Source organism: Triticum aestivum, chromosome 4A (genome assembly GCF_018294505.1).
Source record: "Triticum aestivum cultivar Chinese Spring chromosome 4A, IWGSC CS RefSeq v2.1, whole genome shotgun sequence".
Classification (NCBI taxonomy): Eukaryota; Viridiplantae; Streptophyta; class Magnoliopsida; order Poales; family Poaceae; genus Triticum; species Triticum aestivum.
Window position 1 is genome coordinate 705,699,965 of NC_057803.1, and position 7,722 is coordinate 705,707,686.

The window sequence follows — 7,722 nt, forward strand, 5'->3', positions numbered from 1 at the left end:
TCAAAATAGATGACCCAATTTTGTACTCCCTCCGTCCGAAAAAGCTCGGCGTATTTTGTGAATAGATTATTGGTTCTATTTCGAGAGTACTGTTTTCTTCTCTTATCCTGGACAATTATTCATCGGTGATCTTCCTTGCAACACCCAAGGACTTCTTGGAAGAATCTAGCAAGAACAGACAGGTGTACCAGTAGATCAACTGTTATTGCACAATCATACAGGCAACTATAAGGTCTAGCACTGGGCTGGGCGTAACACACATCTCTGGAGCAAGGGTTGATCATCATGACCCTACAACAGAAGGGAAGGAATATGGTACAGCTAATAATCCAGCCATCAGGCGATGCATCCTCTTCTCCGAAGGCTCTCCACTGCATCCTTGATGTTCTTTTCCAAAGGAGTGAAATGCAGGCCCAGTGCCATCAGTTCTTCGGCACTACCTCCGCTCTCACCAGCCCAGGCTGCGTGTCCTCAGGTAATCTGCCAACTAAACTGATCAAACGCAAAGAGATTAGCACCATGACAACAGTCTATTCATGTCGTCATTTGTTATGAAATTATTGTTCTCCAAACATGTGAAGTATGTGTTCAGTGTGTGTTGCTTACTTCGGGACTTCGTAGTCGGCGTAGAGCTCCGGGACTTGGGACGCGAAATCGCTCAAGTGACATATGGGCTCCACACAGAGGTGCCTCCCGGATGCAGCCGGGTTTTCAAACAATGTGATATGGGCTAACGCGACGTCTTCCACGTGGACTGGCCCGATGAAGACATCCTTATACTCCTCTGTGCAACCTGTGTGTGTAGTTAAAGATGGGTTGAGGAAATGTTTCCTTATCATAGTAACAAATCACACACTAAACCGGACAAGAAGTCTTCTGAATTGCAAATGCAGGTTATTTCATTGCCAGGGTGACGAATGCCAATGGATGATGATTTTTCAATCTATGGTTCTTATGCCAATGCACAGGCATTGTTTACGTAAAGTATGGAGCAGAAAAGGATTTCAGTTATGACAAAAACTTGCAGTTTTACTCTTTAGTATACTAACCACTGAGGATATTCAGTGGTATTAGCTTCATTTTAGCCAGTTCTCTCCTGAAAGTACGAAGTTAACTATATATACCGCATCGTTGTCTCTGGAGTAGTGAATCCAAAACTTTTTGTTCTACTGAACCTATATAAATCTCAGAGAACGGTTTTTCTTAGCTGGGGGCTACACGGTACCCTTTATCTCAGCCTTTCAATCGTGTCCATGTTTCATTGAGATATATGCACACAGTAGTTGGCTTCAGACGCTTAATCCTTAATCATCTGCATGTGAGGGAACTATTCATGACATGACGTCGCATGTGCCTCTGACTTTCTCGTTCTTCCCGTGCATGCAACTCTTATATCTCTTCCTTTATGCTCTCTTTCCTGCTAATCTCTCTTCTCTTACTTTTTTTTAAACTCATTTCATGAATAGTACAACATCCACACCCTGGCAGTTACACCTTTTCATGAGAGAGTTGTGAGAGAGGGGCGCTGAGGAGAGAGAGATAGTATGCTTGTGCATGCATGTCAGACACCGTGAGAGAGATGGAGCTTCTCTTGTGCATGCGCATGCAGAAATATTTTATGAGAAGGAGGGGAGGGAGAGAGAAATGTCCAGCAGATGTTGTATGTGCATGCAGAGTATTTTATGAGAGGATGAGACAGGCCGTGAGGAGAGAAAGCAATGTCCAGCAGAGATTACTGTTAATGCTGACAGCTACAGTCTGCTAATTGTCTAACCTTGCCGCTGAGCATTGCACATATCTCGAAGTGAACCGACGCTGGAGATAGTGGGTACCGTGTAGCTCGGGCTAGGAAGGAACTTTGCGAAATCTCAAATTCTCAATCCAAGAGCTTCTAACTCTTCTCCTCGACATCAGTAACGCCCATTTGTATCTCAATTATGGTATGGAGTGAAATCTAGGGTAAAATAGAAATGATTGAATAGGCTTAGCAATGCTTTTGCAAGTTTAAAACACAACTTTCAGTGATGGGAGAAGCTCAAAATTTCATGTCACCTACATGTTCAGTAAAACATGAGTACATTGCTCGCAATATGGCCTATAAGTAGGATCAAGATTTCAAGATCGGCGTTTCTGCACAAGAGAGTTTCACCAACAGTAGCAAGTTACTTGGTGGGGTATAACAACCACTGCTGCTCGCTGGAGTCCGACCGTAACGACGTATTCATATGTAAATATATATTCAATAAATGTGTAAAGCCCATATCTGTATTTTATCAATTTATTGAAGCTATAACTTTTATATTTTAGCACGACATGATTAATATAGAAAACTATGTAGGTTTGCAGCATGATAATTATGAAAATGACTTTGTATATAAACTACCAATAAGATATACCAAGTTGTTCCGAAAATAACAGAGAAATGTTACTACATACCCATACTCCTCAGGCATATTTTTCTGTCGTTATTCATACGTCATTGCATTCCACAAACACACACACACACACCAGAATTGATCGCATCAAGTGTACTCCATTGCATCTGCCAACATTAATTGCGATATATGTCAGTGTACATACATATCAAGAAAACTTACAAACTTTCATAGAAATAACTTCAGGAATCTTACAGTTGGAGTTGCTGTCAAAGTTATTCTCCGTAGATCACGTGCTAGTTTTTTTTCTTTCTTTTTTTGCCTAAAGCTCTCCATCTTCACTGCATAATTGTTACGTAGGTTGAAGTGGACCTTGTTAGATCAATACAACAGGCTAATTCCCATAAGAGAAATGATTTTGCAGGATACTTCGACAAATAAGTTAATGAAATTCTGCAACCTGGTAAGCAAAAGAGGTAGGCGCAAGATGAGAATTCACGTGCAGTTGCAGAATAAATATGATGTGTCACCAATTAAATTACTCTTGTCAGATTTGTTAATCATAAAGGCAATCTTGGGGGAAGAAGTAGAGGGCCCTGAAGCAGGTAGGATGACAGGGAGGCAGACCATGTGTGCCGCAGCTTGCGGAACTGAAATTTAAACCAGCAGCAGTTCAGGTTACATGAGAAAACTGGAAATAGTCATTTACTAAGGTTTAGTCAATAAGGAAAAGACGGGTAGAAAGCATACTGCACCCGATTCATGATACATGTCTCCGAGTCTTTCAACAATCTTATAGCCATGATCCTTGTCCCTTTCTTTAGAAACACTGAAATCCTCCTCAAACTTAGAAATTCAGACAATACTGCTTAGCTGCAGTATAACACCCTGACCTGAACTCTTTATTTGGTGCCAGGTAGCACTTTGATGCCGTGTTTATATGTTCCAAAACTATAGAGGTTGGCGGTAACGGTTCCTACCACCGCGCACACCGCGACCACCACGATGACCTCGGTAGCCGCCTCGCTGCCTATAATCAGCGCCAGACGCCCCCTCAACAAAACCTCCCGGAGGGCCGTGGAAAGGTCGTTCCGCTGACCCATCACTCTGCCATGCGTAGCCACACCCGCCACCCGCGGACGATGAGCCACGATATTGGCCATCCCCATAAGCATTATAGCCATCATCACCCCACTGTCCTCGGGGTTGTCCATTACCGCCGCGGTTAGCCGGTGCATGAGCAGCATCCGCACCTCGCTCGCCCGCCACATGTTGCGCTGGCGTAATCTGTGCTGGCACAGCACGCTTCTGAGGCGGCCTAGCAACGTAATGTGGTGGTGGCGCAGCTTGCGCTGCTGACCCGGCACCAAGGCATGCTTGCGAGGTGCTTCCATGGCCGCACTGGGCGTCGGCGGTCTTTGCTAAGAAATACCGCGCCCCACAGCAGCAGTAGATGGCGACGGGACAGCCGGTGCCGGTGGCCTATAGCCCTGACCACCACGCCTAGCGGCCGGCACCGCCCCCGCAGCCAGCGCAGGTCGCGGACCTGGCGGAGTGCCGCACCCAGCGGCCAGCGCTGGTCTCGGCCCCGGCAGCGCGCCACGACCCACATGCAGCGCAGGCCTCTGGCCTGGTGGAAGTCCACCACCTCGGCCGGCCGGCACAACCCCGGCGATCACCGGATTCTTCGGACCGGTCGCGGCCGAACCACCCCGTCCCGCCATCGTCACAAGAGGAGGGATGCGAGTAGCACCACCCGGACCACACTTGCAAACCCCGAAGCCACCCCGCGGCGACGAACCCTAGGGAGCAGCGACGGCAGCAGTACGGCGCATATCGATCTACGATCACTCGATCGCATGCATGGGCCTTTGGTGTCGGCAGAAGTGGAGTCCAAGTTAGCCTGGGCCTCATACCCAGCTAACCCCGGCCCACTCTGACTCGCCAGACGTTGGGCCTCATACCCATCCGCAATCCGGCCCATAGCCACAACACTCGGCTCGAGCCCACCCAAGCCCAAGATGATATTCAAACGCTGGATCCTAGCAGCTCGGATCTCAGCCGATCCGCCTGCCGCCGCCGCGGCCGCCGACTTCCTTTTCTTCTTTCTCTGGACTAATTTCCACGCCCCGGCCTTGAAGTAATCAGACAAAGTAGGTTTGGGAAGACATATCTTGGGTAGAGGTCCTCGCCATGGCCGGATCGCCGACGCCGACATATGGCGATGAACAACCCGCCGGACTATCTCAACGGCGTCATCATCAACTCCCTGCCGGTCCCAGTGGCGGATCCAGGATTTGAAGTTACCCGGGGCGGACATTTAAAGGAAATAAAAAATCAAAGCCATGATGCAATCAACACAATAAAATCGCCAAGTGGTCAGCAATCGAACAAGATTATGAACGGAAATTATTTTAAGTAGTTTCATTTTTCTCAAGAACTACGGCTCCCGGTGATTGAATCTTCCCTTCTTTATCCCAAAAATATCCAATTTTCGAGTCCATTAGGTACTTATAACGTGTAAAAAATATTCATATTGACATAAAACTTAGCATACTACGACACTTGTTCCGATAAAAGATAAGAAACGAAGGTTGGTGGAGAAAAGAACCTGCTGTTTGTTTCCCTCTGTTGAATGCTCCCTTGCAGATTTGAGTGGGGCGCACGACTATGGCACTGGCGACGTTGACTCCTCCCATGCAAACAACACCTTGAGGTACCATCGGTTCGATTCGGGCAGCGCTGCGGCGAGGAGGCGAGCCGGCGGTGGAGGGCTAGATCGCCTGATGTTCTGATTCGTTTTCTCGATCGATCATGATTGGGGAGGTTAGACGAATTGGGAACGTAAGGCTCAATTGTGTACGCAATTAGTGGGCTCCTGTTTAACTGGGCCTTTATTATCTGTGATTCACTAGCTGGCCCATTTCTTATGCGAATCGTTATCTCTCTCGTCGTCTTCTTTCTCGACTGAACCTACGACGGAACGGTTGGAACAGAGCTCGGCTCTCTCCCATGGCGGCCACGGACCAAATTAGCAGGGAAGGTACCCTACGTTGCAAAAAATTACCCGGGGCGGCCGCCCCTACATGACCCCACGCTGGCGCCGCCCCTGGCCGGGCCGGATCATCATGGGGGATCGCCAAGTCGACGAGCCTCGCCACATCCTTCTCAGAGTAGCGAACACGGAACGCCTCGCAAATCGCATCGGACAGTGTCGACGAACTCGCCGGCGTCTCCTCGCCACCAGAGTCACTGTCTTCGTCTTCTGCATCGCCGGCGTCGTCGCATAACGCCCAGAATCTGCCTCCTACCCACCGATCACCGGTAGGAGAGGTCGCCCCTGGCGTCGCCCCGGCCCTCATGCCCCGGCAGCCGACATGGTTGATTGGTTTCTACCAGACCGCCATGTGAGCTTCTCCCGCAGTCTAGCTAGGGCTGCTAGGCTCCGTACCATGGCACCGCCGACCACCAGCTCAGAGTTCACTACTCTAGTCTCTCACAGTTTACCAATGGCATGATGCAGTGGCCGTCCCCGGCTGAAGTAAATAATATATCAGTTTAAAGATGAACATAAACATAGTGAAATAAACAAACCATTTAGAAAGATGGACAGAAACATAGCAAAATAAACAATGTATAAAGACTGGGTGTTTGCCTTCATGAACGGTGAAAATTTGGTAATATAAACATTGCACAGATGGATAACTTCGTCTGTATATTCTCTCTTGGTGGAGGAAGAAGTATCATATTTACCATGCTCTTTAATTACTTGGAAGAAGCAAATGATGAATTACATACTTTCCTCCACTCTACACCATTGGGTTCTTATCGACATAATGAGCGCTTCTCATCGCGGCACACATGTACATACTTGACTCGAACAAATTGAGCACACAATTCATTTCACGGGGCTTGCATTGTTCTCAGTGGGACACAAATTCTGTCACAGAATCAGGTCTACGGATGTTGGATCTGCAAATTTTCATGCTTTCTAAGTGGGCGCACATCCAGCACAGGACGCCGTATTGTCTACATTTTATTTCAATTTCTTCTAAAATCACAACTCATTATAAGTTGAGTACACATAAAAGCTCAGTAATGAGTGTACACTCATAACCTGATGACCAATTAAAGGAACCTAGCATAAAAATGGTACATATGGTTTAGGGGTATATAAAGAGACAGATCGTGTGGGCAAAACTGAAAACTTCGGTTAGATTAGAAGCATGATAAGTGTGATTCTCCTGCTGAATTGTGTGTAGGTCATGAGGAGTAGCAATTGGTATTTCTCGTGTTGGTCACCTGAAGTGCAAATAAATTCTGTTGCTCACATGTCGATCACGTGCCATTTTTTAAGGGACAAGCGGTAGGTTTTCAGCTAATCCAATTAATAGGAAGGAATTTGTTACAAGAAGTTACCAGAGAGAATTAATCTGGCAAGAACAAAACAACAGAAGAGTAAACTAACAGCTGCTGATCATTGAGGAAGTCGTCAATGGACTGGAACCGAAGGAGTTGGAGATCGTCCTTAGGGAAGCCAGCCACATCCACATGCCGGGGGAGTATGCACAGGACAAAAACAAGAGGGTGGCATGCTCCAGCTGCTGATCACAACAGAGAATAATGCTGGTCAAATGTATACATTGTGGATGAACAATGACTTCCCTCTAAGTTAGGTCGATTAATTTCTCATGTGTACCATACAGTGATTGCAGTACAAACTTCTATCAGGACCGCTTTGGTACAACCCCCCCTTAAAAAGTATAAAGGGCAATTTCGACTTTGGACAATTTGTATCTACTTTGGTAACGTATATACGCCGGGCAGCTCACTTGGGCCGTCCCATTGTGTTGTGGCATGCAATTAAAAATAGTGGAACAAGGTGGGACGTCCACAAAAGGATCGCACCAACGTAGGAATCGATCCCGCGACCCCCAACATAATAAAGTGCGTACACAACCAGTGCAACAGAAAGCATTTAGTGAACGAATTTACACTAGACACTTTAAGTAACGGATAAGCTGGCAATTTTAAAAAGATTTTAAAAACAGTTTGCGAAGCGGTCTTTTTTCCATAGTTTCTGTTTATTTGTTTATTTTTGGTTGGGATCATTTTAAAGATATACAAAAATAGACCATGTTGAACGAAGTGTGTTCGTGGGGAGTGGGAGGGGGACAGAAGGCTCCTTCTATGAGGATGTTGTTTCTCAACATCCTTGCCATGACCCCAATTTTTATCAACGTGCATACATGTCGGAAGTCATTCAGACCAGACATGGATGCCTAACATGGACATGCCCACTTGCTTGCAGAAATTGGGTCAGTCGTAATATTGCCAAAGAAATACT

General features: G+C 46.7%; 1 long non-coding RNA gene across 1 annotated transcript; it reads right to left on the bottom strand.

Moving 5' to 3' along the window:
• Positions 1-250: 250 nt before the first annotated feature.
• Positions 251-4,977, bottom strand: LOC123083243 (uncharacterized). The gene is made up of 4 exons (XR_006439257.1): positions 2,631-4,977; positions 2,437-2,542; positions 607-793; positions 251-492 (listed from the first exon to the last, which is right to left on the bottom strand). It is a non-coding gene; the product is annotated as an uncharacterized lncRNA (long non-coding RNA).
• Positions 4,978-7,722: the final 2,745 nt, after the last annotated feature.